Raw genomic sequence first — 16766 nt, 5'->3', positions numbered from 1 at the left:
TGTGTGTGTGTGTCTGTGTGTGTGTGTGTGTGTCTGTCTGTCTGTCTGTGTGTGTGTGTGTGTGTGTGTCTGTGTGTCTGTCTGTGTGTGTGTGCGTGTCTGTGTGTCTGTCTGTGTCTGTCTGTGTGTGTGTCTGTGTGTCTCTGTGTCTGTGTGTCTGTGTGTGTGTCTGTGTGTCTGTGTGTGTGTGTCTGTCTGTGTGTCTGTCTGTGTGTCTGTCTGTCTCTGTGTGTGTGTGTGTGTGTCTGTCTGTCTGTCTGTGTCTGTGTGTGTGTCTGTGTGTATTTGTGTGTGTCTGTGTCTGTCTGTCTGTTTATGTCTGTGTGTCTGTCTATGTGTGTGTGTGTCTGTCTGTGTGTGTCTCCGTGTGTCTGTCTGTGTCTCTGTCTGTTTGTGTGTGTTTCTGCGTCTGTCTCTGTGTCTGTCTGTGTCTGTCTGTGTGTCTGTTTCTGTCTCTGTGTGTTTCTGTGTGTGTGTGTCTCTGTCTGTCTCCGTGTCTGTGTCTCTGTCTCTGTGTGTCTCTGTGTGTCTGTCTGTCTGTGTGTCTGTCTCCGTGTCTCTGTGTCTGTCTGTGTGTCTGTGTGTGTGTGTCTGTCTGTCTCTGTGTGTGTGTGTGTGTCTGTCTGTCTGTCTGTGTGTCTGTCTGTGTGTGTCTGTGTGTATTTGTGTGTGTCTGTGTGTGTCTGTTTATGTCTGTGTGTCTGTCTATGTGTGTGTGTGTCTGTCTGTGTCTCTCTTTGTCTGTCTCTGTGTGTCTCTCTGTGTCTGTCTGTGTGTCTGTTTCTGTCTCTGTGTGTTTCTGTGTCTGTCTCTGTCTCTGTGTTTGTGTGTCTGTGTCTCTGTGTCTGTCTCTGTGTGTCTCTGTGTGTCTGTCTGTCTGTGTGTCTGTCTCCGTGTCTCTGTGTGTCTGTGTGTGTGTGTCTCTGTGTGTCTGTCTGTGTGTGTCTCTCTGTGTCTGTGTCTGTCTGTGTGTGTGTGTGTGTGTCTCTGTGTGTTTCTGTGTGTCTGTGTGTCTGTGTGTCTCTCTCTGTGTCTGTGTGTGTGTGTCTCTGTGTGTCTCTCTCTGTGTGTCTCTCTCTGTGTCTGTGTGTGTGTGTCTCTGTGTGTCTCTCTCTGTGTGTCTCTCTCTGTGTCTGTGTGTGTGTGTGTCAGTGCCGTGCTGGCGGTGTCGCGGTGTCGCAGCACTCACAGCTCGTACAGCGGGAAGTGTTCCCTGGTGACGATGAACAGCAGCATCCCCATCCCCATCCCGCTGTCGCTGTCGCTGTCGCTGTCGCAGCTCAGCGGGTTCAGCACGCCCCGGAACGTTCGCGCCGGGCTCCGGGGTTCGCGGGGAGCTGAACAGAGCAGCACCCGCACGGATGGGGGCGTGGTCGGGACAGGGCACAGGTAATTAACGCAGAAATTAATTACCAGAATAGCAATGGACACACACGTGTGTATATAAATTCATAATTATAGAAATGAATGGATAGATAGATAACATATGAATAAATAGATATATAAATCAGATATAAATAAATAGTTAAATAGATAAATATATAAGTTATAAATAAAGAGATAAATAGATATATAAATCAGATATAAAGAAATAGATAAATATATATAATATATATAATGGAGTTAAATAGATAAATATATAAATAATGGAGGTAAATATATAAATAATAGAGATAAATAAATAGATAGTTACATATATAAGTAATGGAGATAAAGAAATAGATGAGTATATAAATAATGGAGAGAAATAGATAAGTATATAAATGAGATAAATAAATAGATAAATATATAAATAATGGAGATAAATAGATAGTTAAACACATAAATAATGGAGACAGATATATAAATAATGGAGATAGATAAATATATAGATTAAAAATAAATCGATAAATATAAATAGACAAATAGATAAATAGTTTAAATGAAAATAAATAGATAAATATAAATACATTGAATTAAAATGGATGGGTAAATATCATTAGATAAATATATAAATAAGTGGATTAAATGAAGATAAATATAAATGGATAAATGTATCAATAAATAGATTAAATGAAAATAAATGGATAAATATAAATAGATTGATTAATTAATTAGTTGATTTCATTTCCAGACTGAGCTTTGCTGTCCATGCAAAGGGAAAAGAGAGAAATGGAGAATTCCAGAACAATCCCAGCTCTGCCCAAAGCCAGGAGTGGGAACAGAAAAATCCCCAGCAGGACCTGAGAGCAGCAGGGTTACACTGAATTCTGATTTTTTTTGGTATTTTCTGAGGGATTTCCGTGGGGTTCCCTGCAGGGCATGGTGGGGGCTGTGTGCCCTTGACAAAGCACAATTAATTATTAGAATATCTCAATTAAATACAAATTAAATTTAGAGAACTCACCTGCAGCTGCTGCTGGAGGAGGAGGAATAATTTCATAAATTGATGAATCCTCATTCTGCACAATGAGCTCGTGAAGTAATTGAGGGTCGGGATTATAAACCCCTAAAAATCCTTTCTCTGGAGGGGTAAAAAAGAAAAAATAAATAAAATTATCATTTCTACTTCTCAGTATGGATTTTGATCTGAATTTTGATTTTTCTTCCAGAATATCTGTCCAGCAAAGCTCCCAAGAATTACTTGCACACTCTAAACCCAACTGGGATCATTTTTAGCAAATTCTTAATTTTTAATTTTCAGAATCTTTGGGCCTTGCTCAAATCCTTTAGGGTTTGGTTTGGTTTTTTTTTTGTTTTTTTTTTTTTTTGTGTTTTTTTTTTTTTTTTTTTTTTTTTTTTTTCGTTTTTTTGTTTTTTTTAATCCAGCCCAGGGGTAAAGGAATCTTTCCTAACGTTGGTATGAAATTTTCTGGCTGTGCAAATTCTGGTTTTTTTGGTCTGGATCTGGAAAAAATTTTTAGCCCCTTTTGAATTGTACTCAATAAAAGCACATTAAAATCTCAATCCAAGGGAATAAAAATCTGTGCAGGTAAAGGAGCTGAGCAGGGATTCCAGCTCTGCTTATTTTAATTTAAACCCCTGAATTTCTGCCCCTGATGCACTACTGGAAATAGCAAATTTCCTTTGGAAATGCAAAAAATTCCTTTGGAAAGACAGAAAATTCCTTTGGAAATGCACAAATTTTCTTTGGAAATGCACAAATTTCATTTTCAAACACGCACATTTCCATTGGAAATACACCAAATTCCTTTGGAAATACAGAAATTTCCTTTGGAAATAAGCAGATTTAATTTGGAAATAAACAGATTTCCTTTGGAAATACAGAAATTTTCTTTGGAAATACAGAAATTTCATTTGGAAATGCACCAATTTCAAATGAATGTTCCGGTACTGAGCAGGATAATTTTTTTCTGCTAAACTTTCTCTGCCATTCTCAGGATAGAACCATTGAGATTTCTCATTTTTGCTGTTCCAAACACCACCGAATTTTTTTTTTTTTTTTTTTTTTTTGGTGCACAAACCCCATTGAATTCCCCAATAATTTCATTTTCTCACCACTCATCTCCACGACGTGTGCTGGATGTGTTTGTTGTCCTGCAGCACAGAAATCGTCCAAAGAGAAATTTGGTCTTGGTAGAACTTTCCTTAAACCTTCTATGAAAACAGCAGTCTGAGAAAAAAAAAATTCAGATTTTTTATTTTTTTAACCTTAATATTTTTTTTTTCATGGCTGAAATATAACTAAAACAAAATTGCACTTTACGTGTGTAATAGAATGATTTTCAGGGATTTTTTTGTTGTTGTTGCATTCTAGAATTTTCTATATTTTCCTTAAGCCTTCTAAGGAAATTGCAGTCTAAGAGAAAAATAATTCAGATTTTAAATTTTTTTAACCTTAATTTTTTCTCATGGCTGAAATAGAATGCAGAAGTAGTTTATGTGTGGAATAAAATATTGATTGGAGATTTGCTTTTCAGTTGCATTCTAGAATTTTCTAGAATTTCCTTAAGCTTTCTAAGAAAACAACAGCCTAAGAGCGAAATAATTCAGATTTAATTTTTTTTTAACCTTAATTTTTGTCACGGCTGAAACAGAATTCAAAACTACTTTATAATTGGGGATTTTTTTTTTTTTGCTTGTTACATTCTAGAATTTTCTAGATTTTCTAGAATTTCCTTAGGCCTTCTAAGAAAACAACGGCCTAAGAGCGAAATAATTCAGATTTTAAATTTTTTAAACCTAAATTTTTTTTTCATGGCTGAAACAGAATTCAAACCTACTTTATAATTGGGGATTTTTTTTTTTTTTTGCTGTTGCATTCTAGAATTTTCTGAGCCAAAGGAAAGAGGGGCAGAGGCTGAGAGGAGCAGGGGGATGGTGGAAATTCCATTTTTTTTATTTATTTATTTTTTTTTTTCACCTTGCTGCCGTTGGCGTGGGTGATGAAAAGCTGAGATTTTCTCCCTGCACAGCTCAATTGCAGGGGGGATTTTTGTTGTTGCCTCCTGCACTGAGAGTCACACGTCCCCTCCAGGCTCTGCGAGTGACAAATGCAGAGCCCCAAGAATTTGTCATAGCCTTGGAAATCCCTGGGGACAGCACAGACCTGGGAGAGGAAATGGGGAAATCAGCAGAGGGAAAAAAAAAAAATTAAAAAATCAACCTGGTGGAATATCCAGGGAAAAAAAAACAAACTGGAAAAGAGGTAAAACTTGCTGTGAAAATAGAAATAAATCTCAAGTAGCACGCTGGGTGTGCACTGTGAAGGAAGAGCTTAGGAATTTTGGGTTTTTTGGGGTATTTTCTGCCTGGGTTTGGGATAAAGGTACAAAATTGGGATGTGCAAATACAACGTGCAAAATTGAAATGTGCAGCAAAATGGAAATGGGCAAAATAGAGATGGATAAAATACAACGGACAAAATTGAGATGTGCAAAATTGAAATGGACAGAAATTGAAATGGGCAAAATTGAAATGGACAAATACAATATACAGAACTGAAATGGCCAAAATTGAAATGTACAGAATTTAGCTGTACAAATACAATATGCAGAAGTAAAATATACAGAATTGAAATGCACAAATACAATGGCCAGAATGTGAAATGTAAAAATACAATGGCCAAGATTTGAAATGTACAGAATGTAAGTGTACAAATACAATGCACAGAATTGAAATGTTCAGAATTGAAATGCACAAATACAATGGCCCAAATTAGAAATGCACAAATACAATGGCCAAAATTAGAAATGTAAAAATACAATGGCCAAAATTTGAAATTTACAGAATGGAAGTGTGCAAATACAATGCACAGAATTGAAATGCACAGAATTGAAAAGTCAAAATACAATGGCCCAAATTAGAAATGCACAAATACAATGGCCAGAATGTGAAATGCACAAATACAATGGCCAAAATTAGAAATGTAAAAATACAATGGCCAAAATTTGAAATGTACAGAATGTAAGTGTACAAATACAATGCACAGAACTGAAATGATCAGAATTGAAATGCACAAATACAATGGCCAAAATGTGAAATGTAAAAATACAATGTTCAGAATGTGAAATGCACAAATAGAAAGTTCAGAATGTGAAATGCACAAATACAATGGCCAAAATGTGAAATGCACAAATAGAAAGTTCAGAATGTGAAATGCACAAATAGAAAGTTCAGAATGTGACATGCCAAACAGAGTGTCCCAGCAGTGAACGTTGCGGAGCTGCTGTCCCGTCACCTTGTGGGAGCAGTAGCGAGCCCATGCCGGGCTGCTCAGGCACTGTCCCTGCTGGCTGCGGGCTGTGGATGCCCTGCACACCGGGTACCGTTTCCTGGCGCACGATTTTCCGTCCCTCCCGGAGCTCCTGAAACCGGGCGGGCACGTGCACGCCGAGTCACGAGGCTGAAAATGCAAAGGGCATCGAGTGAGGAATCTGCAGTTTCATATCCATAAACCTTCGGTGGTGCACACTGGGAAATTCGGAATATTTGTAAGTCTCATGTCCCCAGCTCCCTTCCCTGTGGCTGCGTGAAAAACGAGGTTTACTTCTTAAAAAATCTATAATAAATGCTATATATGTACATTAAGAAATAGTATTAATACTACATATTATATTGCATAGTATATTACATAGTATATTACATCTATTATTACATACACATAGATGAATAAATAATATTCATAAACACTAATGCTAATGATACTAATGCTAAGTATTAATATAGAATAAATACTATACGTATGCATTAATTAAATAATCAATACTATATTAATATAGTATTTAAATAAAGTAAATAGTATCAATATTACATATTATATTACATACATATACATATATTACATCTATTATTACATACATATAGATGAATAAATAGTATTCATAAAAACTAATAATACTAAGTATTAATAGATAAGAAATACTATACGTGTACATTAATTAAATAATAAATACTATACACATACATTTATCAATTGTATCAATATTACATGTTATATTACAGTACATATACATGCATATTACATATTACATATATCTACTGCAGATACATGAATAAATAGTATTAATACTAATACTAATAGTACTAAGTATTAATATATAATAAATACTAGACATGTGCAGTAATTAAATAATTAAATAATAATGAAATAGGCATTAAATAGGCATTAAATAGGCATTAAATATTTAAGTAAATCGTATTTATTCTAATATTTGCGAAAAGCCAATATTAAAATTGATGTAAAAATATATATATATGTATACAATATGTACTTATAGCAGTGGGAAATGAGATAAATGGAGAAAGCAAGGGCGAGAACGAGCGAATAAATTGAATTTCCAGCATTTTTTGGTGTACCTGGAAGAGCCTCCCTTTGCCGAGGCACACGCAGGTGCGCTGGCCCTCCGCGGGCTGCGCTGCCTGCGCTCCACAGGGCAAACAGGAATTCTGACCTGGCCTGGGGTTGAAGAAATCCTTGGGGCAGGGCAGGCAGGCGTGGGGGGCTCCTCCAGCGCGGAACATCCCCGCGGGACACGGCACCAGAGTCCGGTTCCCTCCGCCACAGAAAAATCCTCGGCACGGCAAAAAAAAAAATAAAAATATCCCGGTCAGGTTTTCCTCAACTTTGCTGGGCTGTTGTGGCTGATTTCAGCTTCAATATTTGTGTCATAAATCTGTTAAATGCGTCCTGATTTGTGGGACGCATATATTGAGAAAATAAGAAAATTACAGCCTGGAAAATATTCCAGGCTGGAGCTTCTCAGCTCTGTTCCCAGCCCATGAGCTGGGCCAGCTCAAGGCCAGGGAGAATTTCTGCCAGGGTGATAATTTGGTCAAAATAAAAAGGAATTAATAACAAAATCAAACCCCTGTTGTGGTGTGTGCCCAGGCCCTGGCAATGGGGTGTCTTCTCTCTGAACCAATCTTTTGTCTTCTTTTCTCTACTCTTTTCTTTTTCTCTACTCTTTTCTCTACTCTTGCTATAAACCCAAGGGTGTTTCTGAATAAACTTGGCTCTTTCCTCCTGTCGTGACAGACGCCCATGGAGCTGTGCATCTTATTTCTGCCTCACTTAAAGGGTTAAAACCCCTTCCCACTGCTTCAACCGAAATATTCCCCGATTTCAATCTTCTTTAATTGTAGGATGCAGAAATAATTCCCGTTCTGACATATTAATATTACAACAATAAAATCCAGCCATCTGCGTTTGCTCCCTAACATTTTTTTTTACCTTTTTTACACAGATTTCAGCAAGCCAAATTGATCACCCGAGAATTACTGCAGCAAAATTCAAGCCTGACTGTGTTTTATTGAGGAATACGTGACTGAGGATTAAATAATTTCGGATAAATTATCCATAAATTACCTGCTGGACAATCTGGCAGGCTCTGTTCTCTTCTTTTGCAGGGAATCCCACTTTGGCATTCCTGTGTTTCCCCATGGATTCCAATCAAGGTTGGAAAAAGAAAGAAAAAGAAAAGAGCCATGGATTTATTGCCTTGAGAAGTTTGAATTTCCAAAAAAAAAAAAAAATAAAAAATGGGTGAGCAGCAGAGAGGTGAGGAGAATTTTCCTTTCCTTCTCTTTTCTTTCCTGCTGAATATTTCATGATCAGGCAGAGCTCAAAGATTGGTGTGAAATATTTATGGGAGTTATTTGAGCCCCACAGAGCAGAGCTGTTCAATGCCCAAACACAGGAATATTCAAATATTCCCGGATTATTTCATATATTGTATAGATGGAATAAGGTCAGGGATGTGCTGATTTATGATTTTAAATTTTGCTCCTTCGTGAGCTGAAATTTCAGGGTCCTCACAGCAACCCTGGGTTTGGAATGTCCAAAAAAATTAAAAAAAAAAAATCCTAATTTACCACGAGGGATCAGCAGGGAATGTGGGATCATCAGTTCATTGAGGGTCAGGATTAGAAACCCCAAAAAAATCCTTTCCCTGGAATGGCACCAAAAAAAAAAAAAAAAAAAAATTAAAATTGGCCATTTCTGGTTTTCAGTAGGAATTTTACTCTGTGGTTTTGGGATATGTTCACCATCAACTCCACAGCACAAAGCAAAAAGCTGTTGAAAAAATTGATTTATTTCTGGAATTTGCTATGAAAAATTAATTTTTCACAGCTGGATTATTGCCCCCTTTGGTTTTTAACACCTGCAGGGCAATTCAGGGGTGGTTTGGGGGCATTTCTGGGGATTTGGGGGCATTTCTGGGGGTATAGGGGCAATTTTGGAGATTTTTAGGGCATTTCTGGTGGTTTTGGGGTCATTTCTGGGGATTTTTGGGGCATTTCTGGGTTTTGGAGGTGCCGAGCCCACAGCAGAGGGCAGCCTGGCTCCCGTGGCAGGAGGGAATTGTTGCCACATTTTGGATTTCTGAGCCCTCCCCCTCGTGACCCAGAGCAGAAATTCCCAGCCAAGTCCAGCAGAGATTTCTGATTTCCCGTGGAGAAATTCAGAATTAAATATTCCAGAGCATTCCTGGGTGGGTTTTTCCCATCTGCTCATAATAAATGCAGATTTTGCCTTAAATTCCTTCCCAAAACTGCTTCTTCAACCACCTGAAGCTGGGTGAATTTTCTAAAATTAAAAAAAAAAAAAATTATTTTTTTTAATTTAAACTGAAGTTTTAAGCAGGCTGTGCTTCATGGGATCTAAATGATTTATTTTGAGTGGTAATTTGGGAGAAAATCCGGATTTTTCAGGGAGAGGAAATCTTTATTGATGTGTTTGCCAAAGTAAGGAGTGTGATTTACCTAAATGTGCAGCAATTATTTATTTCTATTTTTTTATTTTTCCTTTTATTTTTATTTCTATTTTATCTTTATCTTTATGTTTTATATGAATTTTTATTTTTAATGTCTTTTTAAATTCTTATTTTAAAATGTTTCTTATTTCACTTTTATTTCGATTTTTAATTTCGACTTTTTCTTTCTAATGTCTGTTTTTATTTTTATGTTTCTGCTTATTTTTCGTATTTATTTTTAATTTCCATTTTTAATTTTTATTTTTAAACGTCTATTTTACTTTTACTTTTATTTTCACAGGCAGAGACACCAAAGGCAATTTCCTGCAGCCAGGAAATATTTTAGATTCATTTCTTTCCTGTAAGGCCCCACAAATCAGTGACGGGACAAAAAAAAAAAAAAAAAAAAAAAAAAAATCAATCAATAATTACTTTATGAGCAGAAGAAAGAAATCTTTATTTCGCTGGTGATTTCTACAGGAAGCTCTTGCAGAATTTCCTTTTTCCCAAGAACTGAGCCTTGAGTTCCAGGCTGGGACGGGAATTTTACAGCCCCAATAAAAAAATATTTGGTGATGAATCAAAGTCAAATTCAACCCTGAGTCATCTCCACTTGGATTTTCAGTCAGGCAAAGTGGAAGGAAAAGGAGGGGAAGACAAAAAAAAAAAAAAAAAAAAAAAAATTAAAAATCTGATTTTTTCTCTTCACTTTTCAAAGGAAATGGGGAAATGAGAAGCAATTGGCTACAGAGCATCTACATAGAAAAAAGAATATTTTATATAATAGATTATCCCAATATTAATATTATTTATAGCTTTATATATAGCTATTATATCATATACACAAAATAATTATATCATATATAATATAATTATTATATTTTATATTTTCATATTATGTATTATCTATTTATAGTATTCTATACTATATATTTTATAGTAGTCTATATTTATTTTTGGTTATTTTTAGTTCTTTTTTTAGCTCTTTTAAAGCTATTTTTCAGTTATTTTTGAGCTAATTTTTAGGTATTTTTATTAGTTAGTTTTTAGCTCTATTTAAGTTATTTTTAGTTATTTTTAGGGCTTTCTTAGTTATTTTAATTATGTTTTCGTTATTTTTAGGGGGTTTTTTTAGCTATTTTTTAGCTTTTTTTTTTAGATAATTTTAGCTACTTTCAAGCTCCTCTTATCTGTTTTAAAGCTATTTTTAGCTATTTTCAGCTCTTTTTTAGCTCTTTTTTTTTCCCTGGCCATCAAGCTTTGGAATAATTTATTTCAATTCCACACCTGAACAAGATTTGTCTGCGAGACCCACGGCCAGCAATTCAAATAAATCGAATTTTAATTCCATTTCTCTGTAAAACTTGACAGAAATTTCTCAGCCAAAGGAGCCACAATTGGAATATGTGGATAAGCAAATATTTGATGAGCTTTTATATAAAATATTTTCTTTTTTTTTTCCCCACCCAGGCTTGACTGTGCAGGCAAAATTCTGGCTCTGCTGGAGCAGAGTTGGCTTTCAGTGACTCCTGGTTTGAAATCTCGTGAACAGAATTTGAATAAAGGCTGAAATTTTTTTTTTTTAAGATTTTTAGAGCCCTAAAAATTGCATTCCTAAAAATTGCAACCTGGCTTTTTGAGGTCATTTCTCACCTCCTTGAACTGGGGCTGGGAAATCTCTTTTTATTTTCTTTTTATTTGCATTTTATTGGGGCAGAATCTCTTTATTTTTCATTTCTCTTTTTAGTTTCATTTCTCTTTTTATTTTCTTTTCTCTCTTTTTTTTTTCTTTTTTAAATTTTCTTTCCTCTTTTTTTCTTTCCTCTTTCCATGGTTTATTGCGATTTTTTTCCTGCTGTTTGTTGCTCTTCTTGTTTATCCTTTTTGGGGAATCGTGACCCCAAAATCTCCCCAAAAATGCCCCCAAACCACCCCTGAATTGCCCTGCAGGTGTTAAAAACCAAAGGGGGCAATAATCCAGCTGTGAAAAATTAATTTTTCATAGCAAATTCCAGAAATAAATCAATTTTTCAACAGCTTTTTGCTTTATGCTGTGGAGTTGATGGTGAACATATCCCAAAACCACAGAGTAAAATTCCTACTGAAAACCAGAAATGGCCAATTTTAATTTTTTTTTTTTTTTGTGCCATTCCAGGGAAAGGATTTTTTTGGGGTTTCTAATCCTGACCCTCAATGAACTGATGATCCCACATTCCCTGCTGATCCCTCGTGGTAAATTAGGATTTTTTTTTTTTTTTTTGACTTTCCAAACCCAGGGTTGCTGTGAGGACCCTGAAATTTCAGCTCACGCAGGAGCAAAATTTAAAATCATAAATCAGCACATCCCTGACCTTATTCCATCTATACAATAAAGTTGATTTTTTTTTGGGGAGGATCAAATGGACGCGAGACTTTTGGCACTTGGGATTGGGGATTTTTGTGTTAAAAACCAAAAAACAAGCCTGAAGTCTGGTAATTCTGAGATAATCCTGAAAAGCCAGCTGAATCCAAATTTAAATTTAAACAAATGAGAGCTCAGAATTTATTCCAATCCCACTGACAATGCGGGGACTGGGAGCGATTTATTTCCATTTAGGCTTTTTAATTGTATTTTTGCAATGGGAATATTTTATAAGATAGATGGATTAAAATATAAATTTTCCCTCTGCAGCTCTGATTTTGGGGAGGAGCTAAACCCCAAAGTTTATTTAACCAGTGAGGGAATGCAGCTGAGTTGTTTTTTATTATTTTTATTTTTAAGAGACAAGTGGAAATAAATAATAATAAAAAAAAAAAACAAACTACCCTGCTGGAATTAACCAGATTTTTTTCACAATACAAATGGCAGCAGGATGGACTTGGAGAGAATTTCACCTCAGCAAACAACACCTTGGCTCCGAGCTCGAAGAACTGCCGGATTCTGCAGAATTTTATCAGCTCTGCTATCAGGGCAGGGGTTGCCTTGGTGTGTGAGTAATAATTCCAGGGAAATGGAAAGGTCACAGCAGCCACGAGTCACAAATGCACACCTGGGGCATTGCAACCAACACAACCTGGCCGGCCCCGAACCCTTCCTGATGAATTTATTCTTATTTTATTTCAGATAATCGCTGCTGTTTCCTAGAGCCTCTCTAATTTTCTCCCTTAATTCAAATTAATCGTGTAAATGATTTCATAGCTGCAAAAAAACCCAAAAAAACCCAACTTGAAGAACCTTGGAAAGGAGCAGCTGAAGGAAGTTAAAACTCAAATTTTAAGCAGGCTGTGCTTCACGGATTCTAAAACGCTTCAAGTCTGGGGCTTTGTGAGAGTGGAAATATTTTTGGGCTGGGTGTAGAGCTTTGAAGGCAGCTCGGTGTGCGCTCCTGTGCCTCTAGCACCCAATTAGCCGCAAATGCCTTTTGTGGAAATAAATTGTGGGGGGATTCAAACACCCTTTACTCATCTGCTCGGTGCCTTCCTTTATTCTGCATTTGGGAGCTGTGCCGTGGGGATTTCTGCCTGTGCTCGGTAAAAAAAAAAAAAAAAAAAAACAAAAAAAAAAACCCCAAGACTTCTGTAAACTTGTGGGGCTGCTGCTGATGGATAGAGATAACAAACAGAGATAATTAAGAGCTGGGACCTGGCCAGGCAGGATTCTCATGGGTGTAGCAGCTGCCAGGACCAGGCAGGGAGCAGAGCAGTGCCTGGGGCTCTCCTGACGCCGACTGGGAAGGGTTTTCTTGGGGTTTTATAGCTGGGAAGTGATGCTTTACCCACTAAAATCTTGCTGCCGAGCCCCAAAGCTGGGCCACTCAAGGTGGATGGAAATAGGCAGGGATGGCCGGAGTGAGAGGCTGATTGTTGTCAAGACAGAAGGAATTTTTTTATGGATGCCGCTTTTATGGCTGCGTTTTTATGCGGCTCCCGGGTGGTAAAAATGGATGTTTGTCCTCAGGACAAGCGAAATTTTGGGGTAAATTTTGATGAAATGAGGAGGATGAGGCTCCACAATGACCTGAGAGCTCTGCTGTCCCTGTCCAGTGACACCCAGCCCTGCCCTCCTTTTCCCTTTTCCCTTCTCTCTTTTCTCTATTCTCTTCTCCCTTCTCCCTTTTTCCTTTTCCCTTTTCTCTTCTCCCTTTTCCCTTCTCTCTTTTCCCTTTTCCCTTTTCTCTTCTCCCTTTTCCCTTCTCTCTTTTCCCTTTTCCCTATTCTCTTCTCCCTTTCTCCCTTTTCCCTTCCGTCTTCTCCCTTTTCCCTTCTCCCATTTTCCTTTTCTCTTTTCCTTTCCCCTTCCCCTTTTCCCTTTCCCCTTTTCTCTTTTCCCTTTTCCCTTCTCCCTTTCCCCTTTTCCCTTCTCCATTTTCCCTTCTCCCTTTCCCCTTTTCCCTTCTCCATTTTCCCTTCTCCCTTCTCCCTTTCCCCTTTTCCCTTCTCCATTTTCCCTTCTCCCTTTCCCCTTTTCCCTTTTCTCTTCCCCTGCTCTCCCCGCCTTGCTCCCCCTTGGAAGTGCCTGACACTCTCATTTTTCAGTTCCTGGGACTCCCTCCCCTAAATTTCTTGCCCCAGCTCTCCTCCTGCCCACAGCTGCAGGAACACGCCTGCCTTTCTTTCAACTGCATCATTCTTCTTCCAACTTCCCCCAGCCACAAAGAAAGCAGGAAAAAAAAGAAAAAAAAATAAAAAAGAAAACTCGATGGGTGAGACTGCTCTGAAAGAACCCAAAGCTGCCAAGGGCTCAGCCTCTCCCTCCTGCCTGGCTCGGGATCTTGGCAGCTCCAGCCTGGCTGTCAGCACGTGGGGAGAGAGGAGATGGGAAATTCAGAGGAAATGTCAATATTCCTTCCTGAGGGGCGGCTGCACAGCCACGCTCTCCAAATATTCTTCCAAAGGATTCTTTTTCATCCAAATGAGGATTGTTTTCTTCGGTGTCCCACCCCTCCCACTTCTGGCTCTTTTCTTGGCTTTGTTTTGTTGGATTTGTATTGTTTGTCTGCTAGTAGGAATTAGGTTGTTTTGGTTTTTGTTTTTTAAATATAATTGATTTTCTTTGCCTGCCTGTGGTTTAGTTACAATCATGGCATTGTTCTGTGCCTGACTTGATCAGCTTTAGTGGGCAGCAGTCCCTGGGCTCCTCTGCTGAGGATTTTGGGTTCTGGGAGGTGAGAAAATATTTGGGCAAAATCCAGCAGCCCTGGGGAAGAGTGTTTGGTGCAATCATCGTGGCTGTGCAGCAAATCAGGGTTCCAGGGACACATTTTGGAGGCTGAAAACCAAACAGGGGTTGGGTTTCTGCTCTGGGTGAGGTGCCAGGGTTGGGAAGAGCTGGATCCCTCCAGGCCCTGCTGCCAGGAATTGGGGTCCTGAAATTCCCTTTGGAATTAGTGGTGGCAAAGGGGGATGCTGGAGGATTTCTGCCATTTTAAAAAACAAAAGAACTACAAAACCTTCACACACGTCTCAGCTTCTAAACTCTGCTTAATTTGCTTTTTCCATGATGTCCCTTCTGTTGTGAGCTTAGTAGGGATGGAAAAGTACAGGAAAAAAAAAAAAAAAAACAAATTACTGCATGAAATAAATATATTTGCATGAAATAAATGTATTTATTGACAGGAAGGAGCAGTGAAAGAATGTAAAGCGACCTACTAACAATGCAATTAATGGATAAGTGTGGTAGAATACACTGTAGAAGCCAGCTCATCTCTGAGTATATTGAATAAATGATATTTATATGAACAGTTTAATACTCTTGTCCTTTCACCTGAATGGTTCCCATGACTAAAAGATTAATGCTACATTAATCTATTCATGTATTATTGTATTCACGATTAATGTATTATTAAATGAGAGCTTTCTATGCTTTTTTTAGAGAAATCCTGTGAGGAAATTCAGGTTTTTTTCCCTGCTTATGGATTTTCTTCTCTTTGTTCAACACTGCTTCTTCCTCGTGATGTGGGATTTCTTGGTTGGTTTTAATGAGAATAAGAGGCTGGATCTGACCCTTCAATCCCACAAATGGAAGCTGAGCTAACCCAGAAGTTTTTCCTTAATTGTCTCCAAATGAATAAAAAGTTCAGTGAGAACAGAAGTGAGTAAAATGCAAACAGAAAATGAGCAGTGATGGGTGGGGGGGACAGAGAGAAATAACCAGGGAGGAAAAATATCCATAAAACCTGGGACTTAAAAAAGGGAAAAAGAAAATATTTCAGATTATTAACACATGAAGGAAAGCTTTAGATGGAGGTGGATGAGTTATGCAGCTCATTATGAGAATAACATAATATATATATATATATATATAAATGAAATACTGAAAGATTATGAATTATTTTGTCTCAGTCAGACTAGAGAAAACACAAAAGAGAACTCTTGAGCTGTTCAGGTTATCAGAATCACGGGCTGTGACCCAAATCCCATTGGAATTCACTTCAACACTGCCACTGCTCAAAGTTAATTCACCTTGTGCAATGTAGCTCTCGGAGCTTAACACTTAAGGAAACCCCATAACACCAAAATAATTTTTTTTTTTTTTTTTTTACAAGAAGCAAATGCAAAGGGTTCATTAAAAACATTCCCCAAAGATGCTGAGTACTTAACACTGGATCCTGCAGTGCTTTCACGTGGGAAATCTCCCATTTTCCTCAACAGGAGACACGTGAGGGCTTGCTGGATCAGTATTTTGGTTTTTTGGTTTTTTTTTGTTTGTTTTTTTTTTTTTTTTTTTGGGTTTAGGTTCTGTAAAAATAGAATTGCTCCCTATGTAGCAAACAGGGAAGTTTCATAGAAACCAGCAAACTCGCAACCAGAAGGTAAAATGAAAGGAGAGTAAGTCTGGGAAGGAATAATTCCAAATAAAAATGAGCTCGTTTGTAGTGATTGCACTGAATAACTTGGTTTTCTGGCAGGACAGGATCACCTCAGCTCCTTGTTATGCTCCCAACTTTGTGTAAAAAATGATCCTTCCGAAGCTGTTGTTGAATATTTAAATTTTGCAAATGTAAAACCCTCTGTTAGATCTGTTAGAAAGGAGCTGAATCCAAACATTTTGTCCCAGACTTCACCTACAATCCACGATTGGTGCAAAATTCTGATTGCATGAATAAAAAGCTTGACTTTTGTTGAGAAAACATGCTCAGCACGAAGATTTATTTTGGAAGGACTTCACTGTGAGACTTCCTTAAAGTGTGACCCCTCCAGGCTTGGCCAAATTCAGAGCCAGAGTGCAGAAAATATTAAATATAACTCATCAGGCTCTGAATTCCCAGAGCTTGTGATTAAAATGACAGATTTTCAGTCTATCTGAACGTTGAATTTGGAGTGTAGAGAATAATTTTAGACTGAAACCCTCAAGACTGGGCCCTGGATGGTTAAAAATCCTTTTCTTGGGCTAAACACCTGCATGAAAAATCATCAGAGCTTCAGACTGCAGGGCAGCTCCACCTCAGACCTGAGCAGAGAAGCAGAAATTTGTGAGAAAATGAAAATTTAATTCTTCCTGGAGCACCTAACACTGAATTCCTGGTGAAACCTGCACTGAGGATTTCCCTCATTTATCAGTTTGCTCTTTAATTCTGGGTCCAGGTGAGATCT

The 16766-nt window shown here is 37.7% G+C and overlaps 1 protein-coding gene and 1 long non-coding RNA gene across 6 annotated transcripts in view; one reads left to right on the top strand and one right to left on the bottom strand.

The window, feature by feature from the left end:
- Nucleotides 1–1352: 1352 nt before the first annotated feature.
- LOC148221368 (uncharacterized) overlaps nucleotides 1353–16766 on the top strand; it is a 24676-nt gene continuing 9262 nt past the window's right edge. Inside the window, exons 1-3 of the long non-coding RNA XR_015808190.1 lie at nucleotides 1353–1389; nucleotides 7686–7999; nucleotides 12043–15264. This is a non-coding gene — a long non-coding RNA (uncharacterized LOC148221368). The remainder of the gene's footprint in view (nucleotides 1390–7685; nucleotides 8000–12042; nucleotides 15265–16766) is intronic.
- Nucleotides 14197–16766, bottom strand: part of LOC106858200 (uncharacterized) — an 11208-nt gene continuing 8638 nt past the window's right edge. For all 5 annotated transcript variants that reach the window (XM_088177830.1, XM_088177831.1, XM_014884731.2 and 2 more), the window contains one exon: nucleotides 14197–16766. This exon is cut by the window's right edge. The gene's annotated coding sequence lies outside the window, so the exon portion shown is untranslated.

The sequence above is a fragment of the Sturnus vulgaris genome, chromosome 23, assembly GCF_052056855.1.
Source record: "Sturnus vulgaris isolate bStuVul1 chromosome 23, bStuVul1.hap1, whole genome shotgun sequence".
NCBI lineage: Eukaryota > Metazoa > Chordata > Aves > Passeriformes > Sturnidae > Sturnus > Sturnus vulgaris.
The sequence above is the reverse complement of the archived record's forward strand: the minus strand, read 5'-3'. Positions and strand labels throughout refer to the sequence as shown.